We start from the raw sequence: 16,929 nt of genomic DNA on the forward strand, positions 1-16,929 counted from the left end.
ACATGGGTTGACTTTCTGTTTCCCCCGAAAAAACTCCAAAATTCCGTTGTAAGGAAAACGAAAGTGTTTTTCATGCCAATTGGCGGCAAGGCAAGTGCATCCATCGGCTGGCTGTGCCCCATCCACTGACTGCGTGATAAACCAATTAACAAGAGAGCTAGCGAACGCGCGCGAGCCCCCAAGAGTCCAATCTCAGAAAAACCACCAAAAAAACAACACACTCAAAAGTGAAATCTTTTCTTTTTTCTTCTCTTTCGCAGCAGAGGTCAAAGCGTATGCCCCACACATCACAACACAACACAGCGTCATATAAAAAAGTTGAGTCAGAGAGCAGTGCATATGTTCATGGGGGAGGGGAGTTTACTTTATGGCGCGACAGCGGCCATGGAGATCGTAAAACTATTTGAATGTTGATTGTTTTGGCTTAAAGCTGACTAATGGCCAGAGGTTTTTTGTTTGGCTTTTTGTTTGGGGTTTCTGTGCTGATCTTTTGTTTGGACAGCTCCCCCCAGTGCAAAGTGTCACTCAAATGTCATTCAAATGGAAGTACTTTCATGTTCTGGAAGGGATGTTTTTGTTTGCACTGAGAATTGTTGGATCATTTTAATGGCAGAGAGAGCTTTCTTTTGCCTACAGATCTTGGGGGGGGGGGAGCTGCCGTAACCGTCTTGCTAGATGTAAATCAGCAAGCTGAGTTCTTAAAATCTTAAAAGGTTTGGAATGGTAACCCATTGTTAGTCAGAGAATATAAGTAAAATATTTGTATAATACAAAAAATACCGAATTTTTATTCACATAAATCTTATCTTTCTTCCCTTTCCCTTCTTTCTCCACAAGTTATCTGAGGCCTTCTCTAAATAATAAAGAAATCTCCAATCAATCAACCAAAGGCGGAGACACCCCCAGAAACAGACAGACAGTTAGAGAATTAATTGAGTCATTAAGTGCAAACAAAGTAGAGGCGTCGCTGATTAGATACAATTATATATCATTTAACTGAGTTATTAAAAAAGCGAATATGGAAGAAGGCGGAGGAAAATGGAAAAGTAATGTAGATAAAGTGGGAAAATCATAAAAAGCAATAGGACACATTAACAGAGAACATAGGTGGGAAATGGGAATGAAACTTATAATTAAAACAAATGGAAAACTATCTACCATTAGTGATCATTTACTCATAATTTGATGGCATTTTAACCATTCAATATGAGTTATTTTTTAATCAGAATGACTGCTGCTGAAAACCTCATCTCTTATTCCACAGATCATTCAATTAAAGTTCTCAATTCCTACTTTAATTCTCATTAGAATCTTTACCTCTGAGGATTCCGAGATTCCGTTTGAAATAAATATTCATAATATATTTATTATTCATCACTAACAGTTCTACTTCAGCACCTGTGCATCCGTACATATCCATCATTCAATCTCTTAATCAATCTTAAGCTTACCCCAACCTTTCCTCTGGTAAATCTCAATCTGCCCCTTGTATTATCTTCATCTTTAGACATTTACAACCTCTCGATCCACATCGTAGCTGGTGATGGTTGGTGATGTTTACCCATCCAGAACTGCAGCAGCACAATTCGCAATTAATTGAATTACTATACGACTACGAGAGACTACAGATGCTACAGCTATACGATGGCTATGAGCAACAGCAGATCCAATTCCAAGAACATGGTAACCATCCAAAGACAGACAGACCATTCTATAAAAAACGAAGGCTAGGCAGAGGCACTAATCGAGACAGGGGGGAGCCAGGGACAAGCGTCTCTGCTTAAGCTTAAGTCTGTTCTTACTTCATTTTCAAAGTGGTTCCGAGTGGTTCCGAGGTTCGGTGTTCGGTTTGGGGCATTGCGTGTTTTTTGTGCTGCTCTAACGGAAATGTTTGTCTGTGCCACCAAGAATGATGTAACTTGAAGCCCGAACTGAAAGGCTGGGCCAACAGCCAACAGCTACAGGCAACATCCACAGTTATAGGAAGGGGCTTGGGCTTGGGCTTGCCACACGTAATGGAGTTGGCGTCACTTTATTATTACAACATTTTCCATTTCGCCAAAGCTAAAATAATAATTCGCGCTTCATTTTCCCCCACCAGCAGCAGCAGCCACCACAGCAGTCGTCCAATGAAGAAGCCATTGACCCTGGATTTATAGAGGAAGGGGCATGCCCCCCCCCCCCCCCCACCCCCCATTCCACAAGCGTCGCGTCGTTCAGCAATAAATCCAGAGCACAGAACACCGCGAAAAGAAAAGAGAACTGACCGGCACTTTTGCCTTGGCCTGGACTCGGACTCGGAGTCGGACTTGGGGACTCTCTGAATGCGGACTCTAACTTGCAATTGGCGTCCACTCCACTCCATTCCTGCACCAGGGAAACAGGGAGACAGGGAGTGGGGAGTGGGGGAGTGCCGGGAAGGCAGCAGAGCCCAAACCAGGAGCTACAGCTGCATTCAGCACGTTTCAGCTGTTTCTTTGGAATTGTCGTCGTTGAGAACGCGTTTTGGCGTTCAACAGCAACAGCGCATGACGGACGGCGCCCCCCTCAATCTTCACACTTGCCACAGAGGCAGGCAGCAGCAGCATTGCAACATGTTGCAGTGCAGCAGCAGGCAGAGTTCTCAACATATTTCGTGTGGCAATCGAAACTAGTTTTCCATCGTTGAAGTTGCACTAATTAGAGCCACAGACACAGAGACTGATCGATCGCAAGGGAGGAGGCAGCAGCAGGAGTGGAAAATCGATTACAGAAATCGAATTTCAAAAGTGCTAAAGGCAACATTAAGCCAAAACAAATCGGTTTAACAATTAATCGATTCTTGATGAGGCAACACTACCAAGAGAGCCAAGCCTCCTGCGGCTTTACGTAGATGTCAAAGCAGAAGCTTAAGATCATTAAAGCCAGAGTCTTAAAGCTACCGAATGATGAGAGAGACTTGAGCGATGGAAAGAAGTTAAATAGGTTAAGCGACAAACAATCGAATATCTGCTAAAGATTAACCATACAAAATATGATTAATGAAGCACGGGGAAGACGAGCTGTGGCTTAAACAAATAGATTTGGGGAGGAAGAGAAGCAAAGGCTCAAGCTCGAAAATGATTTATTATTACAAAAGTAGAACGATAAGTTTCAATACGTATAGGAATTAGCACAAGTTAACCCACATTTGGAATGATCTATAAGCAACACACATCTTCAAATATCTGCTCCAATGCTAGACCTTGCATATACCAATCATTCCTTAAGCTTTTCTTTAACCCCACACGTGCGATTATCATGAACTTGTGAATACAATCAATCATTATTCCTGTAGCCACTAGAAAAAGCTATAAACAATCAACAAAATCCACTACTGCCACATATTCATGCTATATAGAAAAGATTATTACGAAAATAATGAGACCATGCCAAATTGCACTGACCACAAAAAATCAACCTAGATACCAAAATGAAATTACGTGCACGTCGATCGATGGATCGAAACTGAAAACAAATCAAAGTTGGAGGCGGTCTTAAGAGGAGGATTTGGCTTTTAAGGGGGCGGAGGAACTGGCTTTTAAGCTGAGGAGGATGTGGATGATGAGGAGGAGCTTCGTTTTTGGGATCTTTTAGGAGCCCGACATGAAACTACCCAGCGATCTGTGTGGGGGCGTCAATTTGAATTGAAAGCACGAGCTTCGTCTATATTTCTCTTCGAGACATATGATTATTCATTTGATTTGTGGCTGCTTGCTGCAATTTCCCTCACTTTTCTTAGAGTTTTCCTTTTTGTTTTTTGTTAGCAGATTTCACTTTTCTTTTGTTTTACTGTATTTTGGTAGGTGGTTGCCTTTTTTCGTAATTTAATCTGGAAATTGTAGGCAATTTGCTTGAATGAGTTTTCCCAAAAAAAAAAAAGATTTCAATGTCAAAAGTGTGGCACTCCCCTCTCATTCGATGAAGCCCATTCCCCTTTCAATACAAAATCTCACTCTTGCAGTGAGAAAAACTTTTGTTATGTTAATGAGGCAATGAGCCAAAATTGCAACAGTCGACGACTGCTGTGAGGAGAGCCCGTGGATCCATAAACTAAATCTCATTAACGAAGCAACAAGGTCCGTAAGGCCTGTAACTTGTCAGCCTTGCAGAAATTTCATAAATCTCACAAGAGTCTCATCCTCCTCCTTACTCTCTCGACTGTGGACTGGTTTGCCTTGGTTTGGTCATAAAAACTCTAGCAAAATTCTTTATGCATCGCTCTATCCATATCTTGCGGAGTTGCAGAAAAAAGAAGAAGTTTCTTTTTCTCCCTTTTGGAATGAAAAACTGGAAATGTTTTTCATTTCTGCAAATGACGGAAAACGTTCTTTGTTGGTGCCTTCTGTCGGTGGACACGTGTTGGGCACATGGTCAGGAGGATGAGGAAAAACTTACGTTAAGGGAGTGGGATAATTTCAATTAACAGAGAAATGGCGAGAGATGTCAGAGGTAGATCGGGGTACACATGGACATCTGATGGTAATTGAATCTACGTACAGGGGAAAGGGAGCTATGGGGAAGAAAACCTCAAGTAATAGAAGGGAAAACAGTCCTCAAATAAAGTAATAATGTTCTACAGTTACCATCAAATTGTATGGGATTTAATGCTAAAAATATTCAAGAAACGGTTAAATTTCCCACAGCACCTGGCAGCTACTTTTGACACGAGTTCTTTTCAGATTTCATCAATAATAAACAACAACAATTCCTCACTCTGAAACCCTTCCACAAAAGTGAGACATAAAAAAGGTCTTCAAGCGCTTGCAGCTTGCAGCTTTAGGAACATCCTTAAAACGGGTTTTGTTTTTGGCCAAAAAGACGAAACAAGTTTTGGGCTCAAAACAAAATTCAATTCGAGGCTCGAAGCGGAGTTCAGAGAGGAGAATCAGAGAGGAGACAGCGAACAGAGACAGAGAACAGGCGCAAGGCACGAGTTTGCCGTCGTTCAAAAGAAGAGAACCAAAAATTCAATAAGCAGAAATCACAGAGAAGCAGAGAGGCGAAAGAAGGCGATAAACAGCAGCTGATAAAGAGAATAAAGGTAGACCACGAAAATTAGTGAACAGAACAGAATTCAGAACTCAAAAGAGAACAGACACACACAACAGAACTCAAAAGAGAAGCGAAAACAGAACACAACTCAAAAGAAAAGAGAAGCAGCAAAGTGGAAAATTTTTGGAGGAAAGGGCAACAACTTGTGGCACGATTGACAATGAAAATTGGTTTAGGAACTAAAGGAGAATCACCAGAAAATCAATGAAAATCGTACAACTTCCAGGGTATCCCTCAGGAAAAGAGGGTGTAAATAGAGCCCAAAGTATACCAGCTAAAAGAGAATTGAGTGTCATGGAGTGTGTGTGTGGTGTAGAGTGGTAATAAAATAATCAATAGGAAATAGTTGTTGAAAGATATACCCACTCCCACAAGCTCCCCCCCCCCCCCCCCCCCCCCCCCCCCCCCCCCCCCCCCCCCCCCCCCCCCCCCCCCCAACCCACACTCCACCCTGAATCAACCACCAATATATCGAACACCTCCTCCACAGTACTGGCAGGTTTTGAGCCATCAAATTAAATTGCTTTCGGTTCGGCTATTGTTGTGCCAATACCAACAACGGATTTGGATGAACATCCTACCCTCCGACATGTCCCAAACACGCAACTGAACCATCATCATCATCATCACATGTACCGAAGAACCGAAACCAAAACCATCGTTTCATTTCGAGGCAGCTGCAAAAACCTTTCCATTCCTACATGCGAAGAGGGGAAACATTTTACTCGTAGTTTTACTAGCATACGACCATAAACTGTCATTCTTCAAAGGAAGAGTCCTTTCCCCTCTCTTTCTGTCACACTCTTTGGGATGTTTTGTGCAACAGGATGTTGCAAATTTCTGTTGCACAGCACTCAACCTCAATCGAAACGAAAAACCACAGATGTTTCCGTGGCAATGGGGAAGGAAGCTTATTTTGTTGGTTTGTACTCGTAAAAATCATCACACACAATTGTCGAGTTTCCTTCTTCACTTTTTGGGGTTGCTGTTGCCGCCTGTGGCAATGCAATTGTTGGGTTAAGCTCTTGGTTAAGGGTTAAGCTGGGGCATATCCTTGCTAAATTACCAAAGCGTTTATCGAATTACAGAAGGAATCAATTTCTAGCATATGGCGTATATAAAATCAGGATAACTTTAATGAAGCTATTGTGTTTTTTAAGGCTTTTGATTTAGAAGAACAAATGGCAGAGTTTTGAAGGCAAAAATAATACTGCAAGAGCTTCAATTTGTACAACTTTCTTTTAGTAGTACAACTTTTTATGGAAGATAAATAAGCGTTTATCTAAAATTAAAACAGCTTTAAGAGGATATTTCCTGTTGCATATTCTTCTTCTCCCATAACCCACTTTTCTGTATACATAATAATATGCCGAATTCCCCCCATAATATTCCACATTCTAAACTTTAATTAGACACTTCCTCGAAGAGAAGAAGAACCACAAGAATACCCCGCAAAGAATATACTCGTATAAAAAAACCCATAAATTGGCCTCTCTGTTTTTTTTTTCTTTTATTTATTTCCTCTACGTTTTTGTGATCGTCAGCGAAATATGTTGCCTAAATTGCCGGCTAGCTGCCACAGACACTCACGAATATGTATCTTCTAGATACGAATTTCTCTGTATTTTCGTATCTTTGTGTTGGTTTTTTTGCTTTTTGTCACTTTTATAATTAAATTTTGCTCGCACATGATGGTGTTTATATATAGAAAAATGTAAAAAACCAGAGAGAAATATGGCAAGAAAAACAACACTCACGATACGAGACGAGAGCCAGTCATTAGCGAAAAAGCAAAGCAAAACTATAACCCAAGAGAACTCAGAAACTGAGAAAACTGTGCGGACTGGCTCTCATATTTTATTCTTAATTTATTATGGCTAAATGCCCGCCCCTTCCCCTGCATAAACCCCAAAGAATAAGTAATAAAAAATGGGAAAACGTGGTGGCAAGAAAAGAAAAAGAGTTGATGAAGACATACATACAAAGTATCTGCTGTGCTGCTTTTGTTAAATCCAATTCGTATTCGTGTTGAGTAATCGAGAAGTAGTATCCACAAGTTGAAGAAGGAGACGACACGAAGTTGAAGAAGATGCAGGCACAGTCACAGGGCACAAAGCAGATGCCGCGATAAAAGAGGAAGTGCCACCAGAGGCCGTAAATCAGGGCACAGAACGCGACACACACAAGCCGAATAAACAGAAGAATGAGATGAAGTTGATGCTGCTTTGATTTCAGTAATGTGTTTGTATAATATCTTCCATATGTCTCTCTGGCTCAGGATCTCTGGCTCGCTTGTTCGATGTTCCTTTGCACACTCTTCTCTGCAGTTTAGAGTTTTTGGTATATTTTTCGTACACTTTTGCGGCTGCTTCGGGGCAGACGACACAAAGCAGGCAAAGTAGGTAGTTTACCTTTTAGGTCCGAGTGTTTTGCGCACACACAGACACTCTAGTGCACGCACACTGCTGCAGCTGTACAACACAGATACACTCACACACAGAGAGAGAGAACCGAACCGAATGAGCAAACACCAACGAAACAAAACGAATACGAAACGCGCGAAGAGGGAGAGAATGAACGCGGAACGCCTGTACAAAAATGCAGGCGGCGTTGAATATTTTGTGATATATCTTCTTTTTTTGTTGTTTCTGTTGTAAATAAAGTGTTTGTATATCTCTTTGTATGAGTACGCGTATCTGTGTGAAGTTTAAACAGAGAATATTTTCAGCCACAGGCTGCACTTTTCAAGCATTCAAAAATATTAAAGTAAATATCATGAAAATTCAGCAAAAACGATCATTAAATGCCGGTAAATGCATAAAAAATCGTGCAACTAAAGAACTTGGAATACTTTTGTCACTTTGTCACATTTTGTCACTCTTGTCTAATTGAGAATGTTGGGATAGACTTGCGTTAAAAAATGCATACAGAAATATCTTCCCGAAAACGAAGCGTTACGCGCGCGCGTTTTTTTTCCTCGTTGGATTTCATGAGAAATGGAGGTGTATCCGTCGGATCCAGTGAGCGCTCGCGTGTTTTAGACCTAACTCGACTGTTCGGATCGACAATATATACGTTGGGCCGGCGACTTTTGTTTACAAACGTCACGAATCGCCTTTTCAGGGGTGGCAAATGTTGCTGGCATGTTGCTGGCGTACTCCGTACTCAAGTTGCCTGCAGAACCGGTTGCACGTGCCACCTCTTGTTGGGAAAGGCAATTTGTATACCCTTTTTGCTCTGACTAAATAAAAAATTATTTTGAAACGAATTTATCAATGATAATTTTGAAAGAACAATCTTTAATGGATCGATTGTATATTATTTTTTGTTGGAGTATTTCAATTGTGGCAGCCAATTCTGCATAAATGTTGCCGTAAACCATTCAAATGTTGATAGCAAATGTCTGCAGCAGAGAGAGAAAGAGAGCAAAAGAGCGCAGCCGAAAGAGAAAAACGACCAAATCGACAGATACATTCGCCGTAAGTTGAATTCGCCGTGCGCTTGGCTTCACGCAGTTGGAGGCACAACATGCTGCTGCAACACTGTGTGTATCTAAGCACCGTCTCTACACGTATCAACATGTTTTTGTTTTTCTCTCTCTTTATGTTTACAATCTGTTTGTTTAAACATTCGGAGAGGGATTTCGATGTATCTGAACATTCTGCAGCGTTTTGTTGTATCTCGCACATTTTATGGCAGGCTTTGCGTGACACTCGCCTGCGCTTCGATGTATCTCAACATTTTGTGGTAGGGTTCGCGTGACAATCGCCTCTACTTTGGGGTATTTATGGTTCCCTAAAGGGTGGGGTAACCAATCCTCCTGCTCCGCTAAGCAAACACACACACATGCACATCCAGGAAGTAGTTTTGATAATTTTACCATTGTATCTGTAGCCGTGCATGTGGGTGCCACACCGCCAACACCCCCAAGCGTTGGCATGGAAAGAATTTCGCAAATTAGCAACACAGGAAAATGGAAAAGGAAAAGAAAAATATAACGAATATCGAATGCATTCCCAGGACCGGGCGTCAAAGGTCTTTGACTTTTAAAGGTGTGAAAGGCAATTAGAATGTTCGAGACGGGAAAAAAGTTACTTTGTAACATGAAAATAAAAGAATGAAGAATGAAAAATGATAATAAAAGAATGAAAAATGATAATAAAAGAATGAAACCTGACAGTTGAAGCATATTTACAGCAATTAGGATGTCTATGAGGTCATTCTGGAGATGTTAGATAAAAGAGTGAACTCCAGTTCAAATACCTTTCCACAATGAATGGCTAAGCCAACAGATTTCCCATCGGAATCCCACAACATACTCGTAAATCCACATTTTGCATAATCGCCGCGGACACACCTTGAACTCTTCTCTCGAATTCCCTAAAATTTATTAATGATCTTCAAGCTATCAACTCGTCTATTATCTCAACAAATTAATCAACTAACTATACGGACACATGCCAAAAAAAAAAAAAAAACAGAAACTTATGCAACAAACAGATACAGATATTTGTATCTATAGAAATACAGAGACCACCCTCTGATTAATTTCCCTCAATTATAAGCCGCAGACCTCATGGAGAAGGGCCAACTAATTTCGTAGCAGCCGCGGGCGGTGACAGCATTCAGAAAATGCGAAAAAACGACCAGTAAAATACACGAAAAATGAAATATAATTTGATTTGACAAATGATGGATACTGGCGGGGCCTTCTCGAAAGAAGAATCTCCCTTGAAAGCCCCCGAAACCCAAACCCATAACCGAAACTTATACCGCAATCAAAATTTATGTAAATTTCATAACAAGACCAATTATTTATAATGCCCTGTAAAGCATTGCACAAAAACATTTCCTGACGGTCGCGGGTCGGTTCAGTCTCATCTCTCAGTCTTTGCCTTCGAAAAACTACCTTTTAAAATGCGTAAAATTCATTTCGAACCCACCAAAGTTTTATAGCGCAAAAAACAACCGAATGAATGATTATTACAAGAAAAAGGGAAATTTCAATAAAATGTTGATGCATTTGACGGCCATTTGTCAAAGGCGCGAAGCAAATTGCCCAAAGACCTTCGAAGATCGATCCATTACAGAGGGAGAGAGAGCAAGATATGCGAGGAAACTTAAGAGTGATAAACGATTTAAGTTCGAACTGCATCGATGACAGTGATTACAAAATTACAACTATCAAAGCTAATCGATGGAAAACGATAGAATGAGGATAAATGATCTAGAAAAAGGGAAGACTCCCGGTTCCTGTTTATCTACAAACCTAACAGCCGCATCAAGCTAAAAGCATAGACGGAAGAAAGTGCTCTCCTTCCCTTTCCTCTCACTTTCGATAGTTTCTTCTTCCCATCGCCTTTTTCCTTAACTCAAACATGCGTTGGACAGCATGATCGCGAGATGTCGGATGTAGGGTTGAAGGGTTTTGCATAATAATAATATTGACATCATCAAAGCGCGGTTTATGGGCAGACCTCTCCATCGGTTGCAGGCCTTAGCCTCGGCCACTTCAAGCTTCGAGCCAAAGCCCCAGCCCTGGACTGGCGTCTCCAGATGTTGCCTGATTTATGGCCGTGCTACTTACGTGGTGGCATAAAATATATATAACGTATACCCAAGTGCCATCAGCTGTGGGTAAAAGTTGCATTTGGAACAATTTGCTTACCTGAAAATAAACAGAGAAAAAGAAACACAAAAATTAGTGGAAATCTTTTTGAAGTCAAGCGAAAAATTATGGAGAAGGAAGCTGCACAGCTAGGGGCGGGCATGTAGAGGAGTAAGCTTATACATTCCGGATGTTAGAAGCACATCTTAGAGATAGATATCTAAATCTATTTGGGTCATTCGAGCCATTCATTAGACAAACATTTGACATGGGGACGACATGGCCAAAATGCATCATCATTGAGTCGCAGATTTGAGAGATTAGATTCCAGATTTAATTAGTGGATTTGTATTGCGTGGAGCGCGAGAGGGAGAGAGGGAGGAGAGGTGTTTGAGGTGAATGTAGATGCGAGAATTTATCATAAAATTTGCATATTTTTCGCGCTAACTCTCCCGTTTACCGCTTCTGCCTCTCTCTCTCTCTGCGAATCTTTCACCCTGCCATTTCCCGCTCTTTTTCTGCATCTGTCTCCATGATCGTTTGAACTAGTTTGCTCTTGATTTTTGGTCTAGCCAAAATGTCGCCTCTTGCGCACAATTTATGCATTGTTTTTGCTGCCTGCCTGCCTCACTGCCTGAACTGCTGTTCTTTCTGTTGGCCCGGCCAAACAAGCCACTGAGCCGTGACGACCACAAAACCGAAGACGAAGCCAAACGCAAACTCATTTTCCATTTTCCAAAGGCAGCAAACAGCAGCAGAAGCAGAAACAGAAGTAGAGAACCAGAAGCTTTCACAAATCGCAAAACAGACGACGACCATGGTTGCCGACGACGATGAAAACAGTTAAAAAGTTGCGAGAGTTCATTGTTGCATGCACCGGGAGACCCAGAGAGTGGCAGTGGCAGCCACCGTTTACCTCTTCGAATGCTCTTCTAACCCATCCACTGCATGCTCTCCTTATAGGCCCCGCTCGTAGCCTCTGCTCCTGTCTGTTCTACTGAACTACAGCGTGAACTTTGCGTTCGTTATGAGCGTGGAAGTTTAGGCGGCAGCGGAGAGGAGCAAGCGAGGTGGCAGTGCCAACGAATGGGAGTGCCAGAGATGAGTGCGTGACACGCACGAATTGGGATTGAATGCGGGATTGCAGTGGCACATTCAGAGCTATTGTCTATGGGAATAAGATCTAGACCAGGTCTAGATTCGGTTTGGAATCGATGATAGAAATCCCCAGCATATCATAGGCAAATCCAGAAAGCAGAGAGGTAAAACAAGTGGTGCTGCTGCACGTCAAGGATTGAATTCTCAGGGATATTATACCTCATTTTGTAGTGTTTTTTCTTCAGTTAATAGAACTCTAAACTATCCAGAAATTATATTTCCTCTACCAATGTGCAGCTACTTCTTTTTAGATTATTTACTAGGCCTATTCCCCTGTTGAACTGCCATCCCTAACTTCACCCCGTGACCAATTCCTTAGCTTCCTTTTTAAATACATAACAAACAACTCTTCTCTGCGCACCTCTCCTTTACTCATCGCATTTCGTCGTCGTTCGTCTTGTGGCCAGAGAGCGACAAGATACAGTTAGAATAATGGTGATTGATAAATATTGTCTATGCACGATTTTCAGCATTTAATTGAAGTTTGAAGCGCAAGGTCTCTGGTCTACGGTCTCTTGCCTCTTCACTGCCGTGCAACCGTTCCGTTTCGTTCCGCTTGCAACCTCTGTGCCTCCCCACGCCACCGTTGAACCACCATTGAACCACCATTGAGTTGGAAGTCTAATTGATGGCAGCATTTACAGTTTTGTGGCTGCTCTTTTGTCTCCCGCAAAACAGTTGCTTTCTCCACCCACCTAGCCACTGCTCACCCACTCATCTCAGAGATACTTCAAGTATCTGCAACACTGAGTGGCATGCAGCTCCCTCCTGTGGCACAGGAAACTTCCATTGAAAACTGCCACCCAGTTTGATGTTTAATTGTCAAGATTTTTATGTCCGATTTTTATGAACCCCACGAAACGCGAAAAGCTTCAGCTGGAGCGCTGCATCTCCCCCCGCTGAATATTTTCTTCTTCGTATTTTTCTTTGTTTTGTTGTTGCCATGATTGCAATCACTTTCCAAAGGCGGCTGCGAGGCAGCGAACGAGGAGGATTGTTTCTGAGCCACTTTTACAATTCTTGCAGATGGCTTTCTTCTTTCTATAACTTAAATTTCCACTCATGATAAACGGAAAAGTGAATTGCCTGAACGGCCTGCACGCCTGCCTGCCTGCCAGTCGGAAAATGAAAACATAGCCAAGACAACAAGGATATAACAAAATCTAAACCATAACGATGGGTGCTCTTGGATGCTCTTTAAAGAGGAGTTGTAATAGAAACAAACTAGAGAGAAATGATGGAGATAGCAAAGAGGCTTTCTTTGATCAATAATTTGCTAAGAATTGATACAAAATATATTCTGCTTCCAGTAATTTATATTCTTATAGAATCCCCACGCTCATTCCCAACCAAAACCTTCTCTATCTGGCACTAGTCTCTGTCCAAATGTTAGAGTACAAATGTTTAAAGCAAAGTCTAAGACAAACAGACAGCAACTTTCATGTTCTTTCGTTGGAGATGTGCGGCAATTGATAACAGAAAATGCGTTTTCCCATTTCGAGGCATAATTTTTGTGGTCGAGCAAAACCATTTTCCACATTTTCGCGAGCACATTTTCCATTGGTCTCTCTGCATGTTCACAACTTCACAGACGAAGCAAAATAATTGAAGGAAAGAATATAAGGAAAGGGGAAGAATCAGCGGCCATGGGGACGGACTTCTGTAAACAGCAAAGAGGCGGACTGGCATGCAACGAGTGGCTGCCGCCGCTGCTGTGGCTCTGGCAATAAAAGTAATAATCGAAGTGCAGCCGCAGTTTGCGTTGGCTGGAAAGTTATTGCCCATTGGCTGATCGATTGGGCCCACAGAAAGGTGAACGGAGGGTAGACAGAGAGAGAGAGATGGGAAGAGTGTGCTTGGGGCCAGGCCAGAGCGATTGTAATTTGATAATTGGCAACGCTTTCTGCGTTCCAAGTGTGTTGCATAATGTGGAGCAGCATAATGTGTGTGGCTGTCATAAAACTAAACTACAGAACGATTCCAATAAAAACTACTCGAAAGCAGGGTCACACATAGTCTTTATTCTTCTTATTCCTTCATTTTTGAGCCATTAAACTCTACAAAAAACAACAAGGAATATAGTTTGCACTTTCTAAGTCATCTCCTGTTTCTTCTCAAGGGAATTTCAAGACCCTCGAGCACTGCAAAGTGGAATTCCTAACCCAATTACCTACAAAATCCCAAGCGGGTACTCTCAAAATTCCATTTCACTTGCAACGATTTCCCAACCGAAGGCAACATTTGCCACTTCATTGGCCCACAGGCCATAATCATAAACTCTCCCTCCATTGATCCCCATTCACCTTCTCCATCAATATGCCAGCCAGACCAGACCAGACTCCGCCCCAGCGATTCCATTCGATTACCCAATCTTAATCACACACAAATTGCTGGACTCCCCAATTCATAGCCACATAATCCCACAGTCTAATGAACTTTTGAACCAGAATGATTAGCATGTTTCAGAGATTGAGTTTCAGATCTGTTTAGATATTCAGAGGAGAGGCAGAGCTAGATTTCTGCAGCCAGATATCTCCATCTTTTGTGGCTTTTCGCACGCGAAATTGATTTCAATCAGCGAACAATAAAGTAATTTCCATAGAATTTCACACTTCACTGAGTGGCACCCAGAATAAATGATCGGCAGCTTGGATTGAGTGACTGACTGACCGACAGACCGTTGTTGGAGTGACTGACTTGACCCACTGATCTACAATCTCCTGAACAATAAACAGTCTCGGGCAAATGCTACTCTTTGCAATCCTTTTAAACTGCACTCCCTGTGATTTCGTTCAATTCTTTTCTACTTTTGCAGCTGGTGGGGCAAACAACAGCTGCATTTGCAACTGCCACAGAGTCACAGCGATTGCGCCTTCGCACACTTCTAATGGACGTTGGACGACGCCCACTGGGGAGGCCCCCCCAACCGACTGGTTGAATGATTTATGGGCGCGCGGCTACACGGGCTCTCCTCCTCCAAGAGGAGAAAAGTGAGAGAAAACTTGACTTCAAGGGTGTGAAAAGCGGCAAATGAGTTGTGCCTTTTGTGATCAGAATCTGTTCCTTTTTCTTTTGGAATAATGCAAAACAAAATGCTCGCAAATTGCAGACACAAAACGCGAATTATGGCAGAGATCTCTCTCGCTGTGTCGGCGCTCCTTCTGGTTTAAGATTAATCGACTACAAAAAGGAGAAATGAAGTAGAAAGAGATCCCCAAGTCAAGCAAACGTCTTTTTGGTGTTAATGAAGCTCAAAGTCTGGAGAGAAGTGGAGTTGGCAGTGGAGTCTTCGTCGTCGTCGGTTGAGGCCCACCCACGCGTACACTTTAGCGGCACTTTACATTAAGCCACGTTGTCGAGTGTTGAAGCCGCAATTTTCTTGCAGCTGTAGGCCTCTCCACCTAACGGAGCATCCCGCCACCCACTCTGCACCGTTCATCATGGAGTTTGGAGTGTGCGAATGCTCAAAGGCAGCACAAGAAGAGTTTCGAGGTGAGGCACAAGAATCATAGATAGCTTGAACTTGCCTCTGAGTCAGGATAAATGAGGGTTAACATCATTAGACGAACGAACGAACGAACGAACAAATCAACGATCCATCCATCGATCGATGAGCAAGAGAGGAGAATCCTCTTTTAGATCTTTGTTTGCCATAATGACGAATGGCTTATTCTTTGATTGGAAAGTGCAAAAATACAGCCCCACAGATTAGAGGAAAGTGGAGAAAAGCCTGGCCCGCAAAAGATTAGAGTATCATTTGCATAAATCGATCAGATTGCCGAAGGAGGAGGCTCTTTTGGCTTTTGGCTTTAATGTTGATTGCAGTTCGAAATGAGAAGGAGAAGATCTGCAATGATTTAGGAGAGTAGGAGAGAGGGGCAGTGATCTATGGATGAAATGAAAGCTTAAGCTGGTTGAGAAATCTACAGGAGGGACGAGAGAACTTTTGAAGAGCAGAGAAGAGAGCAAAATGTAAGCAAATATGAACAGCAGAAAGATAAATTCCTACAAGATTTCCTCTTGCTAGTTTCAAGTAATTCCCATTGTCACTCTCTAACCCTCTCCCGGAATTTCTTTACCCAAAGATTAACATCTCTTTTTTGGCAGTAAGCTTTTGCCCATTAATTTTCGCACCACAACAACATTTCCGATCTCTCCCATTAGTTCTTACGCCCAACCTTCTCAAATATCCTTAGTCTATAGTCGCATGGTAAGCCACTGACCTCTCTCGTGGCGTTTACCAACGATTAACCCCAACGACAACCCTTGTGGCACTAGCCACAGAAGGTGCCTCGCCTCTGCCTGCCACTTCCTACAAGAGCGAGCTGGTCTTTGATTTCCTAGAAGCCACACAAGCGAAACGTTTTTTGCACATATTTTTCAGCTTAGTTCAAACAACTTTAAACGACAGCTTACCAAAGTAAAGCAAAAGTTAAATGAGGAAAGCAACACAGAGCAGCAGAGAAGGTGGAGGAGTGCCAGAGAAAAAAACTTTTACCACAAATCGGATTTCCTGCATCGATTTGTGTGCTGTGTGCTGTGTGCTGTGTGTGGTGTGGTGTGGCTTGGTCTTAGCACGCGTGCCTCCAAAGACTCCAAGACTGTCTCTCCTCCTCGAAAAGTGAGGCCTCTCAAAGTAGATCACAAAGTGCCATAAAAAGATACAACGACTGCGATGGAAACGAGAGCAGGAAGAATCTTCGGAGCACTCTCAAATGCCACAGATATTTCCCAAGGAAATAGAAGAGATTCTTTTCGCTTGGCCTCTTGTTTTTCCAAGAAGCCAACACAGAGCGAGGGAAACCCAGAGGGAGAGGCAGAGACTGGCAAGTTTTTCCCTTATTTGTAAGCCGCAAACAGGCAGATGGATGACAAAGAACCAGTTGGAGTGGTGGCAGCCGCTTCTAAACTTGGACGATACACATAAAGTAGATTGTTAAAACAAAAAACGAGCAGACAGAGAGCGAGAGATTCTACTAGAGAAGAGAGTAAAGCTGTTCAGAGACAGAGCCAAAAGTTTCAATAGATGGCAAAGGATCTTCGCTACTCCCGAAGGTGCTTCCAACTCCCTGTTAGAGGGCCCTGTTTTC

At 42.4% G+C, this 16,929-nt stretch overlaps 1 protein-coding gene across 5 annotated transcripts in view; it reads right to left on the reverse strand.

The window, feature by feature from the left end:
• LOC117587205 (serine-rich adhesin for platelets) overlaps nt 1–16,929 on the reverse strand; it is a 123,778-nt gene that overhangs the window by 56,054 nt on the left and 50,795 nt on the right. Inside the window, exon 1 of one of the 5 annotated variants that reach the window (XM_034277752.1) lies at nt 7,052–7,100. The exons of the other annotated variants lie outside the window; for them this stretch is intronic. The gene's annotated coding sequence lies outside the window, so the exon portion shown is untranslated. Of the gene's footprint in view, nt 1–7,051; nt 7,101–16,929 lie in introns of those variants that run through there. 5 annotated transcript variants of the gene reach the window in all.

The sequence above is a fragment of the Drosophila guanche genome, unplaced genomic scaffold (assembly GCF_900245975.1).
Source record: "Drosophila guanche unplaced genomic scaffold, DGUA_6, whole genome shotgun sequence".
In the NCBI taxonomy this organism is placed as follows: domain Eukaryota; kingdom Metazoa; phylum Arthropoda; class Insecta; order Diptera; family Drosophilidae; genus Drosophila; species Drosophila guanche.